We start from the raw sequence: 25731 nt of genomic DNA, 5'->3' as shown, positions 1-25731 counted from the left end.
AGCGAGTCTTCTCTTTGTCATGGTACCATCTGGACATAAAACGGTGTGGAATTTCCAACAAATGGTGTTTGATGGGCATGTTTGATGGAAGCCTCTGCAGAGAAAGGCTAGAGGGGAGTGAGAGGAGCTGTACATCTTGATGGAGGATCACGGACTCACTTATCACTCAGCAGATGTTTACTGGTCCGATGCTGTAAGCCAAGTACAAAGCCAAGCATCAGGCATGTCTTTCTGCACCCTATAATCTGATGGAGAAAACACAGTAAATAGTAGTGTCTATTGGATAACTAAATAGACAGGTTGATAGGAGATAGAGGGTTGGAACTGCTGTGAGTTATTATAGGTAAGTACAATATAATAGTGACATACACAGGTAACAATTACCAAGTGCCTGCTGTGTCCCAGAGGATCTTTTGCATGGTTTACTTGTACTGACACATTTTACATCCACAACAGGCCTGTGGAGGTCAGCGCTATTTCAGTCTATATCATACACAAGGGGAAATGGATTAGTTAACTGGCTTGCTTGCCCCGCATCACGGGGGCGAGAAGCAACGAAACCAGAGTTTAAATATACAGTGAGTACTCTGTGCACGAGTTCCGAATTCTCTCATCCAACCAAATACAGAACAAATCAAGTCACCTTTGTGTTCTGTGTCAACTGACTTTAGTTCTAGTCTCCGTTCCTTGAACAAGACAATAACAAACTGTGTCCTTAGCACTGACTCGTAATCTAGAAGGACTGACGCGTATGGTAGATGAAGTTAGGTTCAGCGGTACGTGCTTACAGTCCTAGCTACTTGGGAGACTGAGGCAGAAGAATCACTTGAGCCAAGGAGTTTAAGACCCAGCTTACCCAACACAATAAGAGTGTGTCTAAATAGATTAGTGAGAAGTGTATGGATGGATGTGTGCAGACTTCATGTTGATACGATGCTGTTTTGTGTAACAGACTTAGCATCACAGGCTCTAATAACCAGTCCTAGAGATACTGAAGGACAACAATGCAGATTGTCTGAGTTCTTTGTGTTCCATGTCCCAGCAGGGGGATGCGGCTCTCAGAAGCTGTGTTTAAGCTGCCTTCCTCTCTTTCACAGTGGCTGGCTCAAGCAAGCATCTCATAAACATAGTAGTAAATTATGAATGAGTGAATTGATTAAAACATGTATATGTATACTCTATACCCATGTTTTCTTATGAATAATATCTGGTATAAAACTAACTGCACTGGGTCTTGCATTACCTGTCCTCATTATTTTTCCTTCTTGAGTATTTGAGCTACTACCAAGGTGAAATGCAGTCATCAGACTGAACACATTAAATCAGTTAAACAATTCAGAAGTAGAATCAGGGAACCATAATTTACTAAAATGTTCGAAGAATTAGTATGCAGTGAGAATAATAAAAACTTGTAGCAATACTCACACAAGATTGCTGTCACAAAAAAAGGGCCATCGATCATGAGCACAGAAGTGCCAGAGATGGTTCTATAGCTTGTTTTCTTGGCATGGATACACTGTGCAGACTGTGCAGACGTGTGCATGCTGAGGAAGAAATTAAGCTCAGTCAGTTATGCTGATTCAAAGTATTGAGGGATGTTTGTGTGCTCTGAAGCTTCGTGAATGTCCTTCCTCCGGGACCTTTCACTTCTTTGTTTGACACAGAGTCGCTCATTAGCCTGGAACTTTGCCAAGCAGGCCATACCTGGCCAGCAAGTCTCCAGAGACCTCCCTTTCCTGGCCTTCCATCTGGCCATTGCTGCAAGCATGTCTGGCTGAGACCAGCTTTTCACGTGGGTTCCGGAGATCGAACTCAGGTCCTCACACTTGCAAGGCAAGTGCATCGCTGACTAAGCTTAGCATCATCCGACTTCGAAAGCCACTCCAGGCCCAATTGGCAGGCAGGTGCTCTTCAAACCCATTTTTGCTACATCTTTGTAAACCTGAAGCTTTGCATTTTGAAAGAAGTTGTGTCTCTTTTAGGGCCACACTGATCTCTAGACAACAAGAATAGAATCTATCAAATAGGGCCTCCATTTGCAACAATGTTGCTCTAGGTCATGTTTAAATGTTAATGGCAACTTTGGGCTTCTCAGTAACTAATACCCTGCAGGTAGCCATGCATTTGTTCAGCTCTAGGGATATATAATACATGTGAGATGAAAGGGGAGTATATTTGCTGGCTATATGCTTTTTGAAGTTTTCAGACCTCTTTTATATCGTTAATCAGCCCAGCAAACACCCACTTCTTTGCTCAACCCTTGTATATGGAAGGAACATAGTGGTTTAGCTAATTCTTAAGTGAGGGCTCAGGGTAAATGCTTTCTTTAAAAAAGGAGAAAAAGGAGGAGAAGGAGAAAAAGGAGGAAGAGGAGGAGGAGGAGGAGGAGGAGACAGAAACTGAATCTCCGGTGAGATTATCCTTCCCCACATTTTCCTACCTTCCTGTGCTTTCACAGAGTAGCCTGCACAGTCACCACTAGGCGCTGTATGTCATCATCTCTGCCTTTCTAGTTTGCTCTTACATACTCAGCATGTGTGTGGCCTAGAGAAAACATCCGATAAATAGTTATAAAATGAATAGTGTGTCCTGTGGACCAATGGGTTCTATTTGAAAGACATCTGTGACAGCCTTCTGGACGTCTGTGCTGTGATTTGAACTGTCTTGGTTTGAATCTTTCATTTTGGGGGCATTGTCTAGCAGCATGGCAAAGAGGTGGGGGAAAGATAAGAAAAATGTCTTTCTACAGTACTGGGCGTCCTCTGTGCCGAGACTCCATGGCTTATAGGTGGGGCCTTTTACCTACTGCTTCTCTATTTTTTTAAACTTGTGTATGTGTTTTGTCTACATGAACATCTGTCTACCATGTTCATGCAGTACCTGTAAAGGCCATAAGATAGCATTGAGTTTCCTGGAATTGGAGTTACAAGTGGTTTTGAGTCTCCATATGTGTGCTGGGAATCAAACTTGGGTCTTTAGAAAAGCAGCCAGTGTTCTTCATCACTGATCCATCTCTCCAGCCTTGCTTCTCTACTCAGTATGGGATTCCCAGAAGATGCTTCTCACCCTAACCCATCCTGGAGGGAGAGACGCTAAGAGATAATGGAGAAACCTATAACTAAAGTCAAGGAGATATGAACAAGTCACCCATCCATTACTTTAACAAATACCAAATAGAAATGAACTTATAGATAAAGTTTATTATGGTTCATAGTTTAGCAATTTTAAGTCATAATTATTGGCTTCGTTCCTCTGGGCCAGTGGCAGGATATCATGTTAAGAAAGCATGGGAGATAAATGTTGTGCACCTTATGACCAGGAAGCAAAAAGAAGGGGCCAGGGTCTCATTATCCCCTTCAAAAACATTTCCCCAGCGATCACAAGTTCCTCTGTTCAGCCTCACCTCATGAGGGTTCTACACCCCCCCCCAATAATGTCACTCTGGGGAGCAAACCTCTATCCCTTGGGCTTTGGGGAGACACTGTAGGCTGGAGTTAGAGCAGGAAGGTGCTAACACATGTTAATTACTAATGCAGAAAGCGTCCCCAAGGGATTTCCTAGAAACAATAAGCTGTGCTTTGGAAGAAACTAAGTTATGCTTTGGGGAGGTTTATTTCAAACATGTTTTAGTATATAAAGGAAAAAACACCCATCACATCATTAGGGACCATGAAATAAGGGGAATCCATGACCCCAGACTTTAACGCTGCCACCTGGCCATGGTCCCATTTTAGTGGACGACTCAAAGAAAGGGGTTTGAGTTCTTGCATCTGTTGTCTGGTAAAAATGCTGTCAGAGACACTGCTATCCATATAGACGGGCATTTCCTTTTCTCTACCTTTTTTTTTCAATATTATCTATATTCTTTGTTGTGTTAGTATGAAAACAAGACGTGCTTAGGAACTCAGAAAGTACAAACCACTATCTATAAAGTAAAATAAAAGAAAAGCCACTCATAGATCCCTCACAGGACACAGCCCTGAGACTCCGCATATTCCTTCCCCACTCTTTGTTTAGACACTAGTAAACCAGAGTAACAGTATTCACCCCATTGTTAACATTTGTATTGACTATGGACAGTTTCTGTCTGGATAAATATGAGAATGTAGCTCCTTTTCTTCCTTTATTCTTTAAATACAGTTTTGTAAAACTAAGCCTAACTTTCTGTGGTTCTAAAAGTACTGCATGTTAATTGGAGAGACATACATACCCATATGTACATGTACATATGCATCTGCTGCCTGATTGTATATGTTTATGTGTCTGTGTAAATTCGATTACTCAGAAAGGAAGAAATTCCATCTTCTAGAGCTTCAGTCAGCAGAATTTTTCTCTCAAGGATCACAGAGTGAAGTATTTTCAACGTTGTTGGGCCACACAGTCTTATATCCACTCAGCTCAGCTATTGTGGTGAACAGTTACCACAGACAATATGTAAGAAAATGAATATGGTTGTGTTCCAAAGGCTTTATTTAGCCAGCCCAGGGTCTGCAGTTTTCTGACCCTTGCTCTCAGTATGAACACTAATAACCATACTTTCAGAAATGCATGTGTTTTTCTCCTCCACAAATCAGAATTATGTTCTACAAGCTCCACCTTGGATTTTTAAATATTTATTGCTGTCTGTGATGTGCCAACTCACATACAGTGGTGCAGATACTAGTGAATGTGACAAATAAGGACCCTGCTCTTGTGGAGTTTACTGCAGGAGCTTGCAATTAACATAATGCGTGCTTTAAGCGCAATGGGGGCAATAATGGAGGAAAATCAGCATTCTGGTCTAGCATCGCTTTTGTGACCAAACCTCTGTTTATCGGCATTTAATTTCCCTAATTGTTTCTGTAGCAGATTGCACTGTCATAAATGTTCTTAGGCTAAATCTTTATTCAAAGGGGGGAAAAACTATCATTTGCTTCTTAGTATGAATTCTTTGCAGTAGAGTGGCCAAGTCAAAAAACACACATATTATCTCAGTCGTTTACTATTTGACTGCTTTCTAGAAATTTTAAGCTAACTTTTATTTTCACCTAGCCTGCTAATCCCCCCCCACACACACACACACACTTCTTACGTCCTTTGTGCAAACACACTGACTTTGATAAACGGACAGGGTAAAATGAAAGCGTCGTTGGACCGAGTCCCGAGACAGAAATGGCGATGCAGGGACTCATTTGTGAGAGCAGGGATGTGGTCTCTGATGTTTTGTCTCCAGGGTCTTCCTGTGATGTGGTCCCTAAATAATAGTTAGAGATAAATCTCACCAGTTCCTCAGAGCTAGCCGACACCAGCTATTAACTGTCTTCATCGTGGGCTAAACCCTCTGTGTGCATAAGGTGAGTTAAGCCTCAGAGTAAAACGATGTGAAATGGCTCTGACCTAAGCCTCACAACAGCATGTATCTGAGAAGCTACAAAGAGCCAGATGATGCTAAAGCCTCTGCCCCTGACCACGTGACTCTAGAGCAGAAGCCTCAAGTGGGCAGCCCTGCCAGCTGCTAGCTTTGGCTTGAGTGGCGTTGGTTGCAAGCTTACTGACTTAGAGACATTTAAAAATTCATGGGCATTGCATGAAAGCCACTAAAGACCTGAAGGAAATTAAAATCCCCAGGCACGCTGAGGGTCCCATCTCACTTACTGACAACTGGATAGATCAGAAGGTAGCTCCTTCTCATGGGGATGCTGAAGACTAGTCAGAAATTCATCAGTGACTGTGGTCAGCAGACCGGAGAGCTGTGAGGACCATGCAGTCTGACTCCACAGCTGATCTGTTCTTCTCCTTTATTTGCCCACCTTGGTCTGATAATTGGCTCTGTTTTTAGTCCCTGGAAGTCAGGAGGGGACCGAGGAGAGAAGACAGATGTGGGTCCAGCCCCATGTGACCATTCAGCTAGACACACTGGGTCCCACGGCTTGAGTGCATGGCTCCTGGAGCCACAGGAGAAAGTTGAGAGGATCTCTGAGGCATAATTGATGTGATGCAGGCATCCGCAGGATGTTGCAATCCAAGAGTCTGCTGGATGGCTTTTCGAAAGACTTGGACCTCTGAGTGCCTGTGCCACTGGCCAAGCCCACCTCCTCCCTGAGACACTTCAGCTTCCTGCAGTTTCAGCAAACTCTCACATCTGCAGACTTCAGGAACTGTGTTGTCCAGTGTGGGAGTCAGTGGTGACATACAGCTGCTGAGCATGTGATCTGCTGCCACACCAAATTAGGAGATGATGAAGGTGTAAGGACATCCTGATTTTAATGGCTCATACATAAAAAGGAATCAAAAGAATACCTTAGTTAAAGTTATACTGCTCAGAAGTTAAGATAGTAATATTTTGACTATCTTGGGTTGTCAGAATTTTATGCTTATGCCTATGGGGTTGCACATTTGTGTGTGTTTCTTTGTGCACACACACATGTACGTGTGCACGCGTGTGTGTGTGTGTGTGTGTGTGTGTGTGTGTGTGTGTGTGTAGACCAGAGGTCAACACTGAATGTCACTCCCCTAATGCTGTTTATTTTTTCTTTTGAGGACAGGGTCTCTCTCTGAGCTTGAGTAAGCTAGGTTAACTAACTGGTAAGCCCCAGAAATCTGTCTGTCTTCACTCCCCCAGTGCTAAAATTGCAAGTGCATAGCAGACCTTTAAATGTGGGTTCTTGGTATCCAACCCATGTCCTTACACTTGCACAAGCACTTTACTGACTGAGCTATGACTCCAGCCCAGGTTAGATACATTGACAAACTTACTCTACATATTTCTGTCTTCTTGGACTGTGTGCCTACTACAGAGGTGCACATTACACACACACACACACACACACACACACACACACACACACAGCCATGTATACATGTGGCTCATGTGTTCTCAGAGCCTTAGACAGCTTTGCAGTTGCACTCAGACCCAATACAAGGGTGGCGCCTCCCCATGGCTTTGACATCTTGCTTCTTTCAATTCTCTGGGCACAAAGCAGGACTAGTAAGTCCTCACTCCCTTTCCATCACTGTCTGCCCTAGTGACCCCTTCTGTATTAGAGGCAGCGTGTGTTCGATAGTGTGATTCTTTCAGTCAACAAATTCATGTTGAGCCCTACTTCGTGTCAGACTTGCCTGAGGATTTGGATTTTACCCCACAGCTTGACAACAGGGAAGACATCATTAGCTCTACTTCACAGACAAGGAAATTGAGATAGAAAGTTTAAGGGACTTGTTCAAGGTCACCCACCAGGCAAGTGGCAGGAAATAGAATTGCCACCGTCTTGCTTGGCCTCCGGTTATGGGGACTTTCTCCTGATGAGCTAAGCCAGTTGTGAATCCTTCACACACACCCCTACCCCCACCTATTGCTCTCTAAATACCGTCCTCTTTATTGGTGTGTGCATGCTTATTACAGTGCATAATAGTCAATCCTTCCCAATAGACCTCATGTGAGAACCGATATTATTTCCCTCCTGATCTCTTTGTCATCCCCAGGCCTCACACAGGCCTGGCGTCTCACAAGCACTTAGCAATGGCTGTTCGGCATGTGAAGAAGTAAATGATCAGGCCGCCACCGTCGTTATAAAAATTCATGCTGAATCCTATTTTCCTGCAGAGGATTAGAACAAATTACAACAACACTTGAAAGCCATTCCTCAACAACTGGGATCTTATGAACACTCATTTTGTATTTTATTTTATTTGGAGCTCTGGCTTTACAAAGAGATTCACCTTGCATGAGTCTAAGGAGGAAACCGCTGCTTCCCTGTTTGTCTCAGTTTAGCATGATGTCCATCCTCAAACCATCATGACCGAGCAGGCCACCTGTCTTTTGTCAAAAGAGGACACGTATCCTTAAAACAGCTGTGTGCTGGCTGTTGGCAGAGCTTTGCTACAAAGCCGAGTTTTTTTTTTTTTTAATTATCTTGCCATAATTTATTCATCACAGAAGGGATCTGAATAGGTTGAAGCATGCCAGGACCACCTAATGCTTAGAAGACAGGAAACCATCCAGCCCACCAAAGAAGAAAAGCCAGCCAGGCATGCAGGGAGGAATGCTGAGCTACAACCCGTAAAGAATGGTTAGCAACTCCAGCTTTGCCACGGACTGTCTCTCAAGTCTTGGATACGGCACAGTTCCTCATTGCCATGAACTTTAGTAGATCAAGGAGGGCAGCACATGGCTTGTGAATCACTTGACCATTGCCACTTTCCAGCACAGACATTGCTTATGTGGTTTACATGTGAACTGTCCACATAGGCAAATGAGTTGGTTCCCTGCTGACCATCTATTGGGAAAGGCTGTGGAACCTTTAAGTGGTAAAGCTTTGATAAAAGAAGTAGGTTACAGGACGGGTCGTCTTGAGACTTTATAATCTCCTCCCACCTCGGCTTCCCCAGTGCAGATGCAGGGTGAACAGCCTCCTGCTCCCACCTCCAAACCTTCTCAGCTGTGATGGCATGTGTCTGTTTAAACTGTAAGCTGGAATAATGCCTTTCTCCCTTAAGTTGCTTTTGTCAGAATATTGTATCATAGCAACAGGGAAGATAACTCACACTCATCAATTGCAGTTTACTTTCTCACTGACCCAGGGTACATTTCTATAAGCCTTCCTATGGCATGTCCTGCAGCTGTCAGCCATCAGTGCTTGATTGTTGTCAAGGCCGTAGTTTTGAAGTCTTAGGAACAGAGGTAGCAATCATTTGGCATTCGTTTATTTGGAGTAGGAAAGGAAGAGAGTGGACTAGTATAGTTTTTTTTTCTTCTCCAAAACCTTCCTTCCTTGCTTCCCCTGGAAATCACCACCCTGGCCACAGCAATATCATAGGCTAACATTGAGATGGCAGAGGCCCTGGAAGAAACTCTTTGTGTGGTTGTATGAGGGGATCAGAGTTACAATGTAGTTCAAACATCATAGGCTAATTTTCCAAATTGGAGAGCTGTAGATTCAGTGATAGAGCCTGTCACACACACACACACACACACACACACACACACACACACACAGAGAAATACTAAAACATCCAATATTAACATCTGTCCTTCACACTTACACACACACATACAAATATTCACACAGGTATATACCACATACATACAGAGAAATTAAACTTCAGCTGGGGGTTAACTCAGTGGTAGAGTACATCTCTAAAAGATAAGAAACACTCCCCAGCACCTCAAAAAACCTAAGTAAGTAAATACATGGAAAGAGAAAGAGAGATAGACTAGTTTTATGGCCTTTTCATCTGCTAGGAAGGTCATTCCACACACTAGCCTATAAAAGTTCAAATCTCAACAGCAACTTGGGCAGCTACTGTCTCAGAAATTTAGTCTGTGTCCAAAGATTAGCTGACCAGCAAGCCCCAGGGCTCCTCCTTCTCCACGTCCCCAGTACTGAGGTCACAGATGTGCTCGGCTAAGCACATGAGTGGTAAGGATCTGAACAGTGGTCTTCAGGCCTGGGCAATGAGAATTTTACCAACTGAGCGATATCACAAGCACCTAGTGTTTTTGGTTTTGTTTGGGTTTTTTGTTTGTTTGTTTGTCTGTTTGTTTGTTTAATAAACTAATGGGTGGAGCAGGATCTAGGTACAATGTAGCGGTGAAGTGCTACATTGTTTTTACTCCCTGCTCAAAAGAAAAGTGTTACCTTCCGAGCCCTGTCTGCTGTGGTACACAGGCAACAGGGATGCGTGGTTTCATACAGGTCTACCAGTGTGAGCATGACTTGGCAAATTATTCTCCAGAATAAGAGCATGCCAGTATTTAGCGGATGGTGCCAGGAGGACAAATGTCCTTGATGGTGCCAGGAGGACAAAGGTTCCTGGAGTTAATGCAAAGAAAGTGTTGTCTTAGTTACTTTTCTGTTGCTCTGCTAAGACACCATGCCCAAGGCAACTGAAAGAAGAAAGAGTTTATTAGACTACCATTTCAGAGGGTGAGTTCATGACCATCATGATGGAGAGCACGGTGGTAGGCAGACATGGTGCCAGAGCAGTAGCTGAGAACTCACATCCTAATCCACAAGCAGCAGGTTGAGAGAGAGTAAACTGGGAACCCAAGTGACATAACCCTTTAAACAAGGCCACACCTCCTAATCCTTCCCAAACAGCTCTACCAACTGGGAACCAAGCTTTCACATGCATGAATTTGAATGGCTATAGGAGTATTCTCATTTAAACTACCTGATGTGGTAATGAATTGTTTTTATTTTTGTTTTTATCACCCCCCCCCAAAAAAATTCCAGTTCATTGTTTATGATGTATCCACTGAAGGTTGGTTTGTGGGGAAGATTTTTATATACCTAATTATCATTTTGTATTATGCAAGGGTGTATAAGAGTTGTTCTTTCTTTTAAGAAACTCTGAATACATACTTTCACAAGACAAACTCTGGCCTACCACATTTGTAAAACGGTGTTCTTAACCTACTATCCATCATCTGGTGAAATAAATATATGAAAACAAAAACAACAACAAAACAAAAACTAGAAAACTGCCGGGCGGTGGTGGCGCACGCCTTTAATCCCAGTGCTTGGGAGGCAGAGGCAGGTGGATTTCTAAGTTCAAGGCCAGCCTGGTCTACAGAGTGAGTATCAGGACAGCCAGGACTACACAGAGAAACCCTGTCTCAAAAACAAAACAAAACAAAACAAAACAAAACAAAACAAAACAAACAACTAGAAAACCAAAGAACATGTATACTTTGAGAAATATCCAGAACAATATACCCATTGTGTCTGCTCACCCAGTGCTGTATGCCGGGAGGTCACTGTGTGTCACAGTTAATAAGCCCTCAGCAAGTTCATTCTCACAACAGTGCAGAATGGGGAGTGGCCTGACCCGCCCCATTGTACTGATGACAGAACGGAGGCTAGAGAGGGTTAAGTAATTCCTGGGGTCTCCACATTATTAGGCATTAAAGAGTAGGTGGTGTTGATAAACATGTGACCCCAGAAATCACCCTCACAGCCCCCCCCCCGCCAACTTCCTCCTCCAGCCCCCCCCCCCCCGCCCCGGGAAGCTTGCAAGTGCTTATCTCAGAGTTGGAGCTGGAAATCGGCAGCAGTATTTTGCTTGTATTCATCTGATTTTTCAAAAGTTTCTACACTGTACCCATAATGGTGAAAACAAAATAAATAAATAAATAAATAAATAAATAATAAATAAATAAATAAGGCCAAGGAGAGTAGATCTCTTGTGGCTGAGAGTCAGAGTTGGAGGCAGGTCTGAATCTTCTGAATTGGTTGTCTGAATCTCATTTTGCTGAGGCTCAGTTTCTCTTTCTGCAAAACAGGACCATTGGACTGAATGACCGGATCTCTCTGGCTCCTTCTGGGTGGAACATTGTTCACATGATAGGACTAAAGGTCTGGGCTTCTTTATAAATGAACTCTGTTGTCTTCTTTCTCCTGAGGGGGAGGGAGTGTTACAATAATTTAAGAATAAAAACTCACAGGGTATATGCACTGGTTTCCGTTCTGTGTGACTTCTTTTCTTCTACTTACTAGGTCCCCAAGCTTCTCCACACAAACTCATCAGAACCCAGTTTTGGCTAATTTCACATGAGCCTCCCTTCTGGTGAGCTAACTTTCCCGGTCATGTTAGTTCTAAATTTAGTGATCTTGCTGGGTGGAGGTGCTAGAAGGGGTATTAGAAGTAAAATACTGTCTTAGTAACTTGGTTGCATTTATAGATCTTGAGAGGCCTTCGTGTGATAAAAGTCTGAGTTATGCATTACATTAAGCAGTTATATAAAGCCTGTTGAATATTAATTTTGTAATGATTCACCTTACGATTTTATGAGGCTGGATATAAAAAGATTGTGTGAATAATTGAGCCCCTGGTCTATAAAATGAAGCGTAGGAAAGACAGAGAGCGAGAGAGTAACTGGAAGTGAAGAAAGCGGAGACTTTTTCTTCTTTTTCTAACTCAGGCCTAGCCCGTCCTGCAAATCCAGCCCTCCACAGTTTCTTAGACCACTGTATGAGGGCATGCATCACACTTTGGTTTTCCTAGGAGAGTGGTTCTAGGATCCTATGGATATCAAATCAGTAGGTGTTACATTCCTCACATCAAATGGCAAAATATTTATTCATCTTCATGTTTACTTTAAACCATCTGTGGGTTGTTTGTAATGTTCAATACCATGTAAAAGCTGTGGGATAGTGATTGCGCTGGGTTGTACATCTTAATGTTCCCAACATAGAAACAATACTAGTGTAGTCCATGGAAGTAATAATTACACACAAGCCCCTACCACAAGTTGTATATGTGTCCCAAAGGATCATACTGCACCCACAAAAGAACAAATATTATGCCCTTTAAGAAATAAGAAACAAGATGGCATTGCAGTGTACCCCTGTAAACCCAGCACTTTGGAAGCTAGGGGAAAAGGCTCCCCAAGAATGTTAGGCCAGCCTGGGCTACTGAGTAAGGCGCTGTCTCAAAATTAGCCAACTAATCAATCAGATCAAAGAAATCAGACTGTATGATTTTATTTGTGTGGTTCTAGACACAATCCATTAACATACAGTGAGAGAAAGCACATCATCAATTGCACAAGAAAACAGGAGGAAGGGAAGAGATGGCATTAGTACAAGAGGGCTTGAAGGAAAATTTCAAGGGTTAGCGACATTATGTGTCTCCATTACAGTAGTGGATAAGTCGTCTGGTGTCTACCTGGAAAGCAAAGCAGAGACAGGATGAGTCAGGCTTGGAATGCTGGGAGTATTACAGCTCTTAGAAGAGAATCCAGAAGGATTTGGGCAGGCTGCACAGGGCAGGTAACTGAGGTCTGGGTCTCTCTTCATCTACCATGGCAGCAACAGCAACAGAAGCCATGGTGGTGCTGGCATTGGTGGTGGACTCATAAGCCTGGCAAGCCAGGTGGGTCCAAGGGCAGCAATGAACACTTGGGATGAGAGAACTCTTTCCCAGGTATTACAGCTCAGTAAGAACAGTCACTCTCAGATGATCCCAGTAAAATAACTTGTGCACCTTATTTCATGTGGCCATATTACACATGGCCATATTCCATGAGGAGACTATATAAACATCAAGGAGTAGGGTGAGATTTAGGGGTAGGTATTTTCTATTGGCTCTGTTTGAGATGTCAGTGATGCTCTATTTGTATGGGGAAGAACTCCAGGTGTTACCTTACATAACTGACTACCCATGGTCCTCTCATGTCTCGACTCCTGCCAATCTCAACTCTCTGAGATTCCCTGGTTCTGAGCTCACTCAACCTTTCCAGTTCTTCTGTCTGGTGGCACTGCCCACTTGCCCTACTTGGGTACAGGATTATGAATGCATATATTTGTTAATATCTGTTGGGCCTTACACTTGTGTCAATTTTATTACCTATTATACGAAAATAAGGTTGGTTTATAAAAATATTTGTTATGTATATATGATAGAACCACCAAGGCATGCATGTTAAGGTCAAAAGACAGCTTCATGAATCAGTCAGGTCAACAGGCTTGTGTGGTAAGCTTTTGTCTGCTCAACCATCTCTCTGGCTCAAATTTGAGGTTTCCTTTTTCTTTACCTTTATTTGCTTGAAAGGGGCGGGAATGTTGATACCATGTTCATGTAGAGGTCAGAGGACAACTTGCAGGAGGAATCAGTTCTTTCTCGACCATATAGGTCCCAGTTAGACTCAGGTCATCAGTCTTGGTAACAGATGCCATTACCCACTGAGCTATCCCACCAGCTCACAAATTTGATCTTTTAATACAATGTCTTCCTTATTGATTTATTGGCATCCCTGGAAGTTGGCCTTTTAAGATCCTGATTCTCAATTAAGATTCGGGTACTGATTCATTAGGACAGAATTTGTCAATCTGTGGGTTGTGAGCCCTTTTGGGGTTGAATAACCCTTTTACAGGGGTCTCCTAAGACCATTGGGAAACAGATAACAGTAGCAAAGTCACTGTTTTGAAATAGCCATGAAAATAATGTTATGGTTGTGGTCACCAGAGCATGAGTAACTGTATTAAAAGGTGAAGCACTGGGAAGGTTGAGAACCACTGCATTAGATGATCTCGGGTCCTGTAGACACAAATATAACACAAATACAGGACTGGGGACAGCTCAGTGGTAGAACACTTACTTAGGATACATGATTCCTAGGGTTCAATCTCAAGCATAATAAATGAATGAATGAATAAATAAATAAATAACAGATATGAGGATGACATTTGGCCAATGTCACAGAAGCGATGGATGTCCAAAAAGAGATTTATAAGCCATGATATTTATGCAGAAAAATTGCTTTTACTGGTGTTGTTTCATTCACAGAGCTGGAGGGAAATTACCTTGACTTGAAGCTAATAATTCAAAGACTTGACCCCCTTATTTAGGCTGTAAATGAATTCCCCTCATACTGAATGTCTGGCAAGAGCACAGAGGAGCTGAACAAGTTTTCTCAGCACTTTGAAAAGATGAAGTGCCATCTGCCCCTGCCATATACTGTTCACCTCACTCAGGTGCCACACCCTTCACTTCCAGCAGTAACAACCTATGCAATTGTCCCCTCACATCAAGCAGCATGGAGAGAGTCATCCTAGTTTGTCACCGAGGCTTACATTCATTTGACTCTTATGCTTTTTGAGAAGTGAGTTCCGTGTGTTAGAGAATCTAACAGGTGCTGGGTGATAGAACCATCACAAAGTGAGCTGTGTCTCTCCTGAAAGTGAGCAACTTGCCTCCTAGACAGGAAACTTGACTCTGAATGAAGAAGAAACACTATGATGTTGGCTCCAGATTTAGCCTAAAACAACACATACTTTCATTTGAGAAGTGGCCACTCAGTATCTACTGCATGTCTTTTCCTGGGAAGGGGATGTCCCCATGAACAAGACAAGCACCATCTTCCCTCTGTTGAGTTGAATTGGAATAGTGGGATGAGTTCACTAAGCAAAGATGCAGAGAAACAGTTGCCCAAGAAGAGGGCACGGTAAGTGCAAAGACACTGTGGTAGGAAGGGGCGTGGCAGACAAGGAGGTCAGTGCTGGAGGGTGTCCAGAGCAAAGGGAAGTTCTGCATGAAATGAGGCTAAGACGCAGTTGGCAACCAAGATGAAGCTAAAATTCAAGATTTAATCAAATGAGAAGGCACTGAAGGGTTTTAAGTAGGAGAGAAATGAATAGGTCTGTCAGTACAGCTATCGTGTGAAGAAAGAGTTGTCTTGAGTCAAGTAAGAAAGCCATGGGCTAGGGGCATGACTGTACTTCTGAAAGGCTTTCCACACAAGAGTGTGGACCTGAGTCAGGATTCCTAGCAGTTATGTAAAAGGCGGGCAGGATGGTGTGTGCCTGTAATCCCAGAACTAAGGAGGCAGAGACGGGGGATGCCTGTGGCTTACTGGATAGCCAGTCTAGATGAATCGGTCAGCTCCAGGTTCACTGAGAGATCCTGTCTTTAAAAACTAAGGTTCTGAGCCAGTGAGGACAACATTTGGCAATGACCTCTGGCCTCTGTATGCATGCATAGACACATGTGTACACACACATGAACACACACACACAAGCACACACATACACACCACACACACGATAATGGCACAGTATAAGAAAAGACACTTGTACTACGGTGATGACATCAGAGATTAAGAGATGTGAACCGGTATAGAGATGTATCATAGAGGGAGTGCTCCTAGAGCTGGATAAACGGAAGGACGGTGAAGAAAAGGAACAGGTAGATTCTAGGTAACCAAGCAGTTTGGGGAAGGCTCTGCCAGGAGATGATCTGGAGTGTTGGGTAGGGTCTGTACAACCTTCGTCAGCCCTAAGAGCAGTGGCTGGGCTACTCTGAAGGTCAGAAGAGCAGTGTTTATAGACATGCAAGAGGACCTCTGCTTATAAAGACCTCTTCATGCCCCTCCCATGATTCTCTAGACCTGCTTAGTAGATCCTGGAAATGTCTGTGATGGCCATTCCCTGCTGGCAACTTGACTATTTCTGGAATGGAGGGCACACCTGTGATCTCAAGGCTGAAAGGCACAGACTTTTGATCTGGGTCTTGAGGCATAGTGGCCATGAAAAGCTTAGGCCCAGGCAAGGTGGTACACAACTTTAATCCCAGGGGATAGAAGCAAGCATCTCTCTGAGTTCAAAACCAGTCTGGGACAGAGCAAGTTCCAAAAACAGCTTAGATCCAGGCATGGTGGTACACACCTTCAATCTGTTGGAGGCCTACGTAAGGACAATGGAAGAAGGACAACTTTTCCTCCTCTTCCTCCTCCTCCCTTCTTTTTCCCCTCCCCCCTCCTCCTTCTCCTCTTCCTCTTCTTCTTCTTCCTCCTCTCCCTCCTCTTCCTCTTCCCCCTCCTCCTTCTCCTCTTCCTCCTGCTTGCATTTACCTGCCAGCACATCTGTTGGAACCTACTTTTTAAGGATTCCAGCTTATACAGAAGACTAACTGAAACACCTACCCTCGTGGGACTAAGTAACTACTAGACTCTGGGACTTCCCATTCACAGCTGCCCATTGTTGGGTTAGTTGGCTGTAACTCATTCCAACAATTTCTTTTAATATGCAGAGACATTCCCTAAGTTCTGTGACTTTAGAGAGACTCCTGACTAATACAATGCCCTAGTCTTCCAATCATGGCCCTATCTTCCTAGAGCCATTTGCAGCAACACCAACTCAGGATGCCTCCAACATTTCTGCCTGCTGTTGTTTATTCGGTGTGTTGTGTGTGAGCTTCCTGCTGGCTATGCGGTGAATCTCTTAGGCTGTTACTTTAGCTTTTCAAGCCTTTTTGGAAGATTGCCTGTTTTTGTTAATTACGGCTTAGAAATTACTCTGTCAATAATTTTGGAGCCCGCGAGTCTAAAAAATTACAGGGTATTATTAAATATTTAAGAACTGCTTAATTTCTCCACGTGATAGGTGATTTTAGTTGAAATCTGATCCTTGGGCTGTTTACCATCTTGTTTGGAGTCACAGATCCAATTTTTCCCATTAAAACAGAAAAGTGTGTGTAGAGATTTTGTTGTTTGTGTAAAGTAGTAAAACCAAGCCAAGAACGGAAACAGTCAGGGGCTGGGGATTGACAGCTCAGTTGACAGAGCTCTTGCCTAGCATGCATGAAGCCCTTGGTTTGAATCAGCAGCATATATACCAGGTATGGTGGTACATGCCTGTCATCCCAGCCTTTGGGAAATGGAGGTAAAGCGGATCAAAATTCCGAGGTCATCCTTAGGTACATTGCGAGCCCAAACCCAGACATACACACACATGTGCTCAAACGAAATAGAAGCATCATCTCAGCTTACAGAAATCTTGTTAAACCCAAACTCCTAAGAGCAATGGGGAATAAAAGGGCTTATTGAGCCAGGACAGATGCTAGCCAGAAAGGACCTTGTCTTGAAACAGGTTCCCACAGTGACAAGGAGCAAGGCAAGAAACCAGTCAGAGGTGAATCTGTGAGACCCAGAGTCCTCAGCAACATTCCACTGAAAATTGGGAGAAAGTCGGGCTAAATCACTTGGTTGAACCAATACTAAGCTGTAGATAACAGGGTGGGATAAAGTGGGGCAGGAGAGGTTGGGAATGGGAAGGAAGGAGCATCAGGAGAAGTTGGGGTAATGAGAAGGATGCTGTGGTACCTACACATATCCAGGAATCTCCAGTGGTCTTCATTTGGACCGGGACTGTTGAGCAGTTTATGCCCTATGTTTCTTCTCTTCCGTGTCCAGCTCTTATAATTAAATGTAGGACATTAATCTTGATTGTCAACTTGATTGCCTCTAGAATCACCTAGCAGACAGACAACTCTGTAGGCATCACTGTGGTGGCGGGGGGGGGGGGGGGGGGGCGGAGTCTAGATTGGGTTGAGATGAGGAGACTCACCCTAACTGCGGGGATCCCCATTCTACAGGCTGGTGTCCCAAAGAGATAAAAAGGAGGAAGTTAGCTGGGTACCCATGTCCAATGTTTTCTGCTTCCTGAGTCCAGAGGCATAGTGACCAGGGGCCACACTCCTGCCATGATGCCTTCTGGGCTGTATAAGCCCTTCTTTTCCGACATTGCTTTTGCAGGGTCTGTTCTTATAGCCATGAGATAAGTAGCAGAAATGCCTTTGAAGTTTTGCTCCTACTAGAACTTATGAGAAATATTACCTTTTAAAAATATTTGGGCCAGGTGGTGGTGGCGCACGCCTTTAATCCCAGCACTTGGGAGGCAGAGGCAGGTGGATTTCTGAGTTCAAGGCCAGCCTGGTCTACAGAGTGAGTTCCAGGACAGCCAGGACTACACAGAAAAACCCTGTCTTGAAAAACCAAAATATATATATATATATTATATTATATTATATTATATATTATATATTATATATATTATATATATATATATAAAATAAATAATATATATATATATATTTGGGTTTTTTTCTTTCTCATTGAAAAAGAAGAGGGTGGGGGAAAATATCTTGGAAAAATTAGAAAGTCTAGAAGAAAAATTAGCCATAACCCAATTCCAAAAAAAAAAAAAAAAGAGTGATGAGATGTTGCAGTTTGTATAAAATCGTAGTGGAAGACTGGACTTTTAGAATGATCTGTTTGAAAGGGAATTATTTTTTAGCAAAACTTAATCACAGTTCTAATATCCAACGTATATGTTTGCCACAGCTGTCTGATCTCTAGCCCTCTGAATACCAGGATAACACAAAGCGTATAGGACATATTTGAACTCAAAATGGGAAAAAACGGAGACTATCAAAAGGAAATGCTATTACTACAACCAGTTCAACTCAATAAAACACAATATTCCTCATTCACCCTTTATGTAAAAACCAAACCACGAGGTGGATCAGGAAGCTACATATAATGAAGGAAAAATGTAAAACCCTGATGTGAGAAAATAGAGGTTATCCTTATGATATCAATGTAGATTTTATAAATTAGGAATGTTTAAAAAACCACTTAAGATTACATAGATCTCACCATGTGCTTTCATGTGATAAGAAAATGACAAACTGGTGGAGGACATTGGCAACCCCAAATCTCTGGCATAGCTCCCACCACCAAAGGGGAAATTCAAATTACCCAGTGGAGAATGGATGCCTTCCTATGGAGGGACACGAACCACAGAAAGATGGACAGGTTCCCCACATCACTAATACAGTCAAATCCCCAAAAGCCTGGAGCCCTGTGAGACAGCACTTTATACCCACCGGAGTAGCAGAAATCTGAAGGCTGACGGTGGCATTTGGTGGGGAGTGACGGCAAACAGGCACTTCAGCTGTGGCACTTGGCACTGGAGAGCAAGCTGTCAGCCCCTAATTAGACTCACAGATGCACACCCTCTGTAACACAAAGATCCTACTTCAAATTAGACGCTGTTTGAAGAGGAACCTCTTCCTGCTTTGTGTGGAGCAAGGCTGGTTATCCCAGATACAGTTTAGCATCCCTGTGCATCCCCCCATCCCAAGATATGAAAACATTGACCCAAATTTCCAAATACTCAGAGGATCTAGGTAATCCCCAAGTAAGGATTTCCAGAAGACATTCCTACCCATTTCCACCCAGTGTGGCTTTGCACTCAGTTTGAACTGAGTGTAACCTCCACAGCTCCACAGAGAACAATCCAAGGTGCATGGTGCCCTAGTTTGCTTCCTGTTGCTGTGATAAGCAATGGCCAAAAGCAACTTAGTTTATAGAGAATTGCATCAGTTATGTTTCTATTGCTGTGACAAAACACCATGGCTAAGATGACGTATAAAAGAAAGTATTTAATTGGGCTTACCATTTCACAGGATTAGAATCCATGATGGCAGAGCACAGATGTGGTAGTTGGTACAGTTGTGAGTTTGCATCTTGATCTGAAGACAGAAAGCAGAGAAATCATACTCAGTGGGGGGAGTCTTTTGAAACCTCTGAGCCTTCCCCCAGTGACACACCTCCTCCACCAAGGACACGCCTCCCAATCCTTCCCAAATCATTCCACCAACTGGGAACCAAGCATCAAACATATGAACCTATTGGGGCCATTTTCCTTCAAACCACCATAGTAGTAGCCTGTCATCTAGGGAAGTCAAGGAAGACTCCTGGAGGCAAAAAATTGAAGCAGGGACCACAGAAGGGTGCTGCTTCCTGGCTTGCTTCCTGGCACTGCCTTCCTCAGTCAGTCAGCAACTAAGTGCTGTAGACATGCTGACAGGCCAACCTGATGAAGGCATTTCCTCAGTTGAGGGTTTTGTCTTGCCAGGAATGTCAACTTGATGATGAAAGCTAACTATGACATATGTTGAGGTTTAAATCTGGAATGTATTCTACAGGTTCAGGTTCTAAGGGCCCTGTCTCTAGCTCGGGGTGCTGTTTTGAAGGTGGTAGAGCCTTAGGGAAATGAGGTGTGAGTGATGGAAGTGGGGACTGGGAGCAGGCCCTCATATGCATGCCCCCCAAACCCACCCCAAGCTCTCTCCTGCCACTGAGAAGCACTGCACTGTCACATCTGTTTCGATGTGATGGACAGAGACCCCCTGAAACCATGAGCCAACATAAATCCTCCATCCTTTAAGCTGCTTCTGCCTGGTATTCTGTCACAGGAACAGAAAGGTCACTAATACCGTGTGCACCATGGTGTCCATTAATGTAAGGAAAAAATATGCATGATCAGAGCACACTGTAAAACAGTGAGGGACCCAGTGCTCTGTGGAGCAAAATGAAAATATCTCAAAAAAATATAAGATGTGGAGTAAAATACATAATATAATATGGAGCACTTTTAAAGAATATTTAGAATCCTCAAAACCATAGCAAACACATACACACATAAATAAATATTTATTTAATTCATGGTAGTGGTGGCCTGTGATAGCCAAGGAGAAATTGGACTGGAAAAATCAACCCAGGGGAGTTAAATTCTGCTTGGCTCTGACTTTTTCTAAAAGAAAAGGCAGGGTGTGAAGTCAGAGTGAAATGGAACATTTGATTGTTTTGAGGGAGGCTCATGGATGGAGTTTATTGTTTTATCTTGACTGTGTTACTATATTCACCCCTGTGGACTTGCAGGGACACTGAATAGATGGCCTGAGTCAATGAGAGGTGCTGTTCTGAAAGTAGGGACCTCAAGCGATGCCTGCCTCTGTGACTTTGAACCCCCAGGAGCACAGGATCACCTCCTGTGATCACTAGCAGAGTGGCACATTTCACTGACAGCTAAGGAGCAGGTCCTCCTCCTCCCCCCACCGACACTTTAATCCTGTGCTTTTTTTTTTTTTTTTCTGATCAGTTTTCCTTCCAATGGTAAGAGACATTCCCATTTCAAAATGTACAGTTTCTAGAGTAAGGACATGCGCACCGTTGTTAAACTGCAGCCAGCTGTCATGTTCAAAACTTTCTCATTATGTCAAACTGGAACTCTTTTCCTATTTAGAAGTCATTTTCATTTCTCAATACCTCACTTCCTGGTATCTTCTGTTTTCTGCCTTAGACACGGACTTTTCCCAGAACTCCACATAGGTAGAACCACGCGATCTTTGTCTTTCTGTGTTGGTTCCTTTCGTTTGCTGGACTGTTTTTGAGATCTCTCCTCATTTTACCTGTGTCTGAACTTCATTCTGTTCATGGCTGAACAGCCTTCCATCGAATGGTGAAGCGCACTTTGCTTACCCATCTGTCAGTGGCGTTCTGGATTGTTGCTAGCCTTAGCTACTGTGAAAAGCGCAGCTATGAACACTAGCATACAAATGTTTGCTCATATCCCTCCTGAGTTTGAGGCAAGGCCTAGAGGTGGCTGAGGAACCAGGTGGGAAGTTTAAGACTCTTCTTTTGAGCGACTGCAAACTCTAACAGAGCATCACCTTGCATTTCCATCAGTGGTGTCCAGCGTGGTTTCTCCACAGTTGTCCGTTCTTCTTGTTTCCTGTTTGCAAAACCACTCAAATGAATGTGAGGTGGTTCTTAACTAGAGTTTGCCGTTTTCTTTATAATCAGTGCTAAACATTATGCATTTTTTGTTTTGTTCATTTGTTTGTTTGTTTGTTTTTGACTTGTTGATAGCATCTTAACACCCTAGCTAGGTTCAGCAAGTTCCCAGATGTGGTGCACATAGCATGGTTTCATTGCAGGGGGCGGGGAACTGGGGAGGGAGACTCCCTGGTGATAGAAGCTAAGAAATGAAGCTAACTTGAGGGGCTTCTTATCTTATGTGTTTAGTGTCTGCAAATTGAAGAGGCAAATTTAAGAGATGGCAACCTTTGCTTCCTGTGCTTTGGGTCCTCTCAGAAGTATGACTGAATACTTTATGTGTAAAGTTGCTCTGTTTGTTAATGCTCTGCATTTTCGTGTGCTGATTGTTTACATGTGAAGCCAACTGTCTCATCTAGAGCTCAAAGAAGGTCGAACCACTTGCCACTTGAAGGCGAAGCTGGCTATGCTGAGGTCGGTGTGGTGTGCTGGGCTCTGACACCCAAGGGACTTTTTTTTTTTTCAGTGTTTTTGGTGGTGGTGTTGGTGGTGGTGGTTTTTTGGAGGAGGGGTTGTTTTTGTATACAGTTTCACTTTATACTATATAAAAACTATTGTTGATGATTAAAACTGTTACTTATGGGACCAACAAGATATTTCAGTTATTTCCTAATCCCCAGAAGACACACATACACATGTACATGCACACAACATAAAATATAATTTTATTTTAGAGCTGGAAAGATGGCTTCGCAGTTAAGAGCACTGGCTGTTCTTCCAATGGATCCAAGATTAATCCTCAGAACCCACACAATAGCTCATAGCCATTGAAAACTCTAGTCCCAGGGGATCTGATGCCCTCTTCTGTCTGGCTTCTGTGGGCATCTTAGTTTAAGTGTTCTGTAAAATACCATCACCAAAAGCAACTTGGAAGAGTGAAGGGTTTATGTCATCTTACAACTTTCAAATCCCACTGAGAGAAGTCATGGCAGGATCTCAGGAAGTAACCAGGAGTCAGGAGTCATGCAAAAGCCATGAAGGAGTGCTTCTTACTGGCTTGCTCCTCATGGCTTGCCCAGACTGCCTTTTTATGTCATCCAGGACCACCTGCCCAGAGCTGTCACCACCCACAATGGGTGGAGCACTGCCACATCAATTATTAATCAAGATAATACTCAAAAGACTTGCCTGTTACTTAATATATAGAGGCATCCTCTCAATGCTCCTAACCAGATGACCCTCGCCTCTGTCAACTTGACATAAAAACCAGCCAGCACAATGAGTCTGTTAAGACAAGTCCTATATATAATCTGACTAATGTCCTTGTAAAAGGTGGAACGGTAAACACAGAGAGACACCAGGGATGCATGCACACAGGAAAGATCATATGAAGAAGTATGGGGCAGCCATGTGCAAGCCAAGCAAGAAGACAGCGTGCAACTCACCCTGTCATTGCCTCGATCCTGAACTTCCAGCCTTCAGAGCCACGAGGAGATAGCTTTTGCTCATTTAAGTCCTCAGTCCTGCCTCACTTTGTAATGGCAACCCCAGAAACTAAAACTTTTGTTGACCCAAAGCCATCCATTGTACCTGAGGCTTGCACTATTTGTCTCATATTTGGGGACATATCACAAATATTTTCTGCTGACTTTTAAGGGTTAAGTTGTATATTAATTACATTGTCATGTTTGGTGCATTCCCTGATTTTTTGGTATGCCCCCAGTGATAGAATCATTGTAAAAATAGATTCCTATAGTGTTTATATTGGTTATTTTCATGTCACTGTGGCCAACATACGTGAAAGGACAACTTGAAGAAGGACAGACTTACACCTGGTTCTAGACTTATCCTTGGTTCTAGAGAGTTCAACCCATGGTTACTTGTTGCGGCCCAAGCTGCACCACATTTGGGGGCCAAAGTGTTGAGAACCACTCTGCCCCGTGCTTGGGGGCCAGAATGTCAGGGACCGCTCTATCAGTATTTGAGCCCACACTGCCAAAAGCCTTGGGGGCAAAATTGTTAGAGCCCCCACTGCCCCAAGCTGCTCCAGTCTGTGGGTCAGGGTTCAGCAAGAGAGAGAGTGAGGATAGATGTGAAGAATGGAGACCAGACAGAGTGTGATTCAATCCTGTTTATTCTTCAGTCTCTCTTCCTAGTCCAAGTCCCAAGTCTTGAGTTCCTAGTTCCTAGTTCCTAGTCCTTAGTCCCTCCAAGTTCCAAGTTCTTTTTCCAAGTGCTAAGTGCCTACTACCTAATTGTGGGGAGCTGACAGAAAGTGGATATCATCCTTGCAGCCATCTTGAGCCATATATCCTGATAAGAGACTTGATTACAATAGCCTACAACAGCTGAGCACACTCTGATAACATCTTGTTTTAGATACCTAAGATCTTCCCTTGGGTGTGTGAAACTTAAAGGTGTGTGACTTAAGGGCGTGATTTAGGGATCAGATTTAGAGACAAGACCTAAGGGCATGACTTAAGGGCGTGACTTAAAGGTGTGGCTTAGAAGTGAGACATATAAAAGGCGAGAGGCAGACAGAAGAGAGGAGTACAACTTGGAACTAGGAATTAGGTTAGAGAGTACAACTTACAGTACAACTTGGAGTAGGAATTAGGCATTGAGGAAGAAGACACTTAGACTAGAAAACTCAGAAGAAATTATTATTAGGTATTAGGCACTTAACACTTGGAAGAAGTAACTTGGAACTCGGAGGCACTAAGGACTAGGAACTAGGGACTAGGAACTAGGGACTAGGAACTCAAGACTTGGGACTTGGACTAGGAAGAGAGACTGAAGAATAAACAGGATTGAATCACACTCTGTCTGGTCTCCATTCTTCGAATCTGTCCTCACTCTCTTTCTTGCTGAACCCCGACCCTCAGACTGGAGCAGATTGGGGCAGTGCAGGCTCTAACAATTTAGCCCCCAAGGCCTTTGGCAGTGCAGGTTCCAACACTGACAGAACGGTCCCGGACATTTTAGCCTCCAATCGTGGGGCAGTTCGGGCCACAACACCTAATAATAATTCTTCTTCTGAGTTCTCTAGTCCAAGTGTCTTCTTCCTCAATGCCTAATTCCTACTCCAAGTTGTACTGAACTCTTCTGTCTGCCTCTCGCCTTTTGTATGTCTCACTTCTAAGTCACGCCCTTAAGTCAAGCCCTTAGGTCTTATCTGATCTCTAAGTCACGCCCTTAAGTCTCGGCTCTAAATCACACCTTTAAGTCTCACACATCCAAGGGAAGATCCTGAGTATCTAAAACAAGATGTTATCAGAGAGTGCTCAGCTGTTGTAGGCTGATGTAATCAAGTCTCTTGCCAGGGTATATGGCTCAAGATGGCTGCAAGGATGATAGCCGCCTTCTGTCGGCTCCCCACAGTTAGTCAGCTCTATCCACTTGGGTAGAATTCTGTAACAGGAGAGCATGTGTCAGGAGAGGTTCTCACCCCATGATGGATAAGAGGCAGAGAAAGGAAGGTACAGGAAGCCTGAAATAGCCTTCAAAGTTAAACCCCAGTGACTATTCCCTCCAGCCAGATTCCAGCTCCCAAAATCTAGTTCCCTACAAGTGTGCCATCAGCTGGGGACCAAGTGTTGAAAGCAGGAGCCTGTTGAAACCAGAGCGATGCTCTAAGTCCATTTCTTCTCTCTCCTATTTTGCTCAGTATTAATGAGTTGCTTCTATTCCTGGGCTCTGGGGTTTCCAAGCAGATGCCTGTTTCAGTGCCTTATTGAGTTGAGTGGCCTGTCACAAACAGGAAGTTAGTGTGTGTGTGTGTGGGCGGAGGTAAGGAGGCGAGTCATAGGATCTGAGAACTTACTAGCTGTGTGCACCCTCAAATAGGC

The 25731-nt window shown here is 43.6% G+C and overlaps 1 protein-coding gene and 1 long non-coding RNA gene across 2 annotated transcripts in view; one reads left to right on the top strand and one right to left on the bottom strand.

The window, feature by feature from the left end:
* Positions 1-25731, top strand: part of Frmd4b (FERM domain containing 4B) — a 326911-nt gene that overhangs the window by 61923 nt on the left and 239257 nt on the right. The gene's annotated exons all lie outside the window — the stretch shown is intronic.
* LOC143443492 (uncharacterized) lies at positions 158-5716 on the bottom strand. The gene is made up of 3 exons (XR_013112542.1): positions 5635-5716; positions 1426-1544; positions 158-245 (listed from the first exon to the last, which is right to left on the bottom strand). It is a non-coding gene; the product is annotated as an uncharacterized LOC143443492 (long non-coding RNA).

Source organism: Arvicanthis niloticus, chromosome 9 (genome assembly GCF_011762505.2).
Source record: "Arvicanthis niloticus isolate mArvNil1 chromosome 9, mArvNil1.pat.X, whole genome shotgun sequence".
In the NCBI taxonomy this organism is placed as follows: Eukaryota; Metazoa; Chordata; class Mammalia; order Rodentia; family Muridae; genus Arvicanthis; species Arvicanthis niloticus.
Note: the sequence above shows the minus strand (reverse complement) of the source record. Positions and strands in the feature narration are given on the sequence as shown.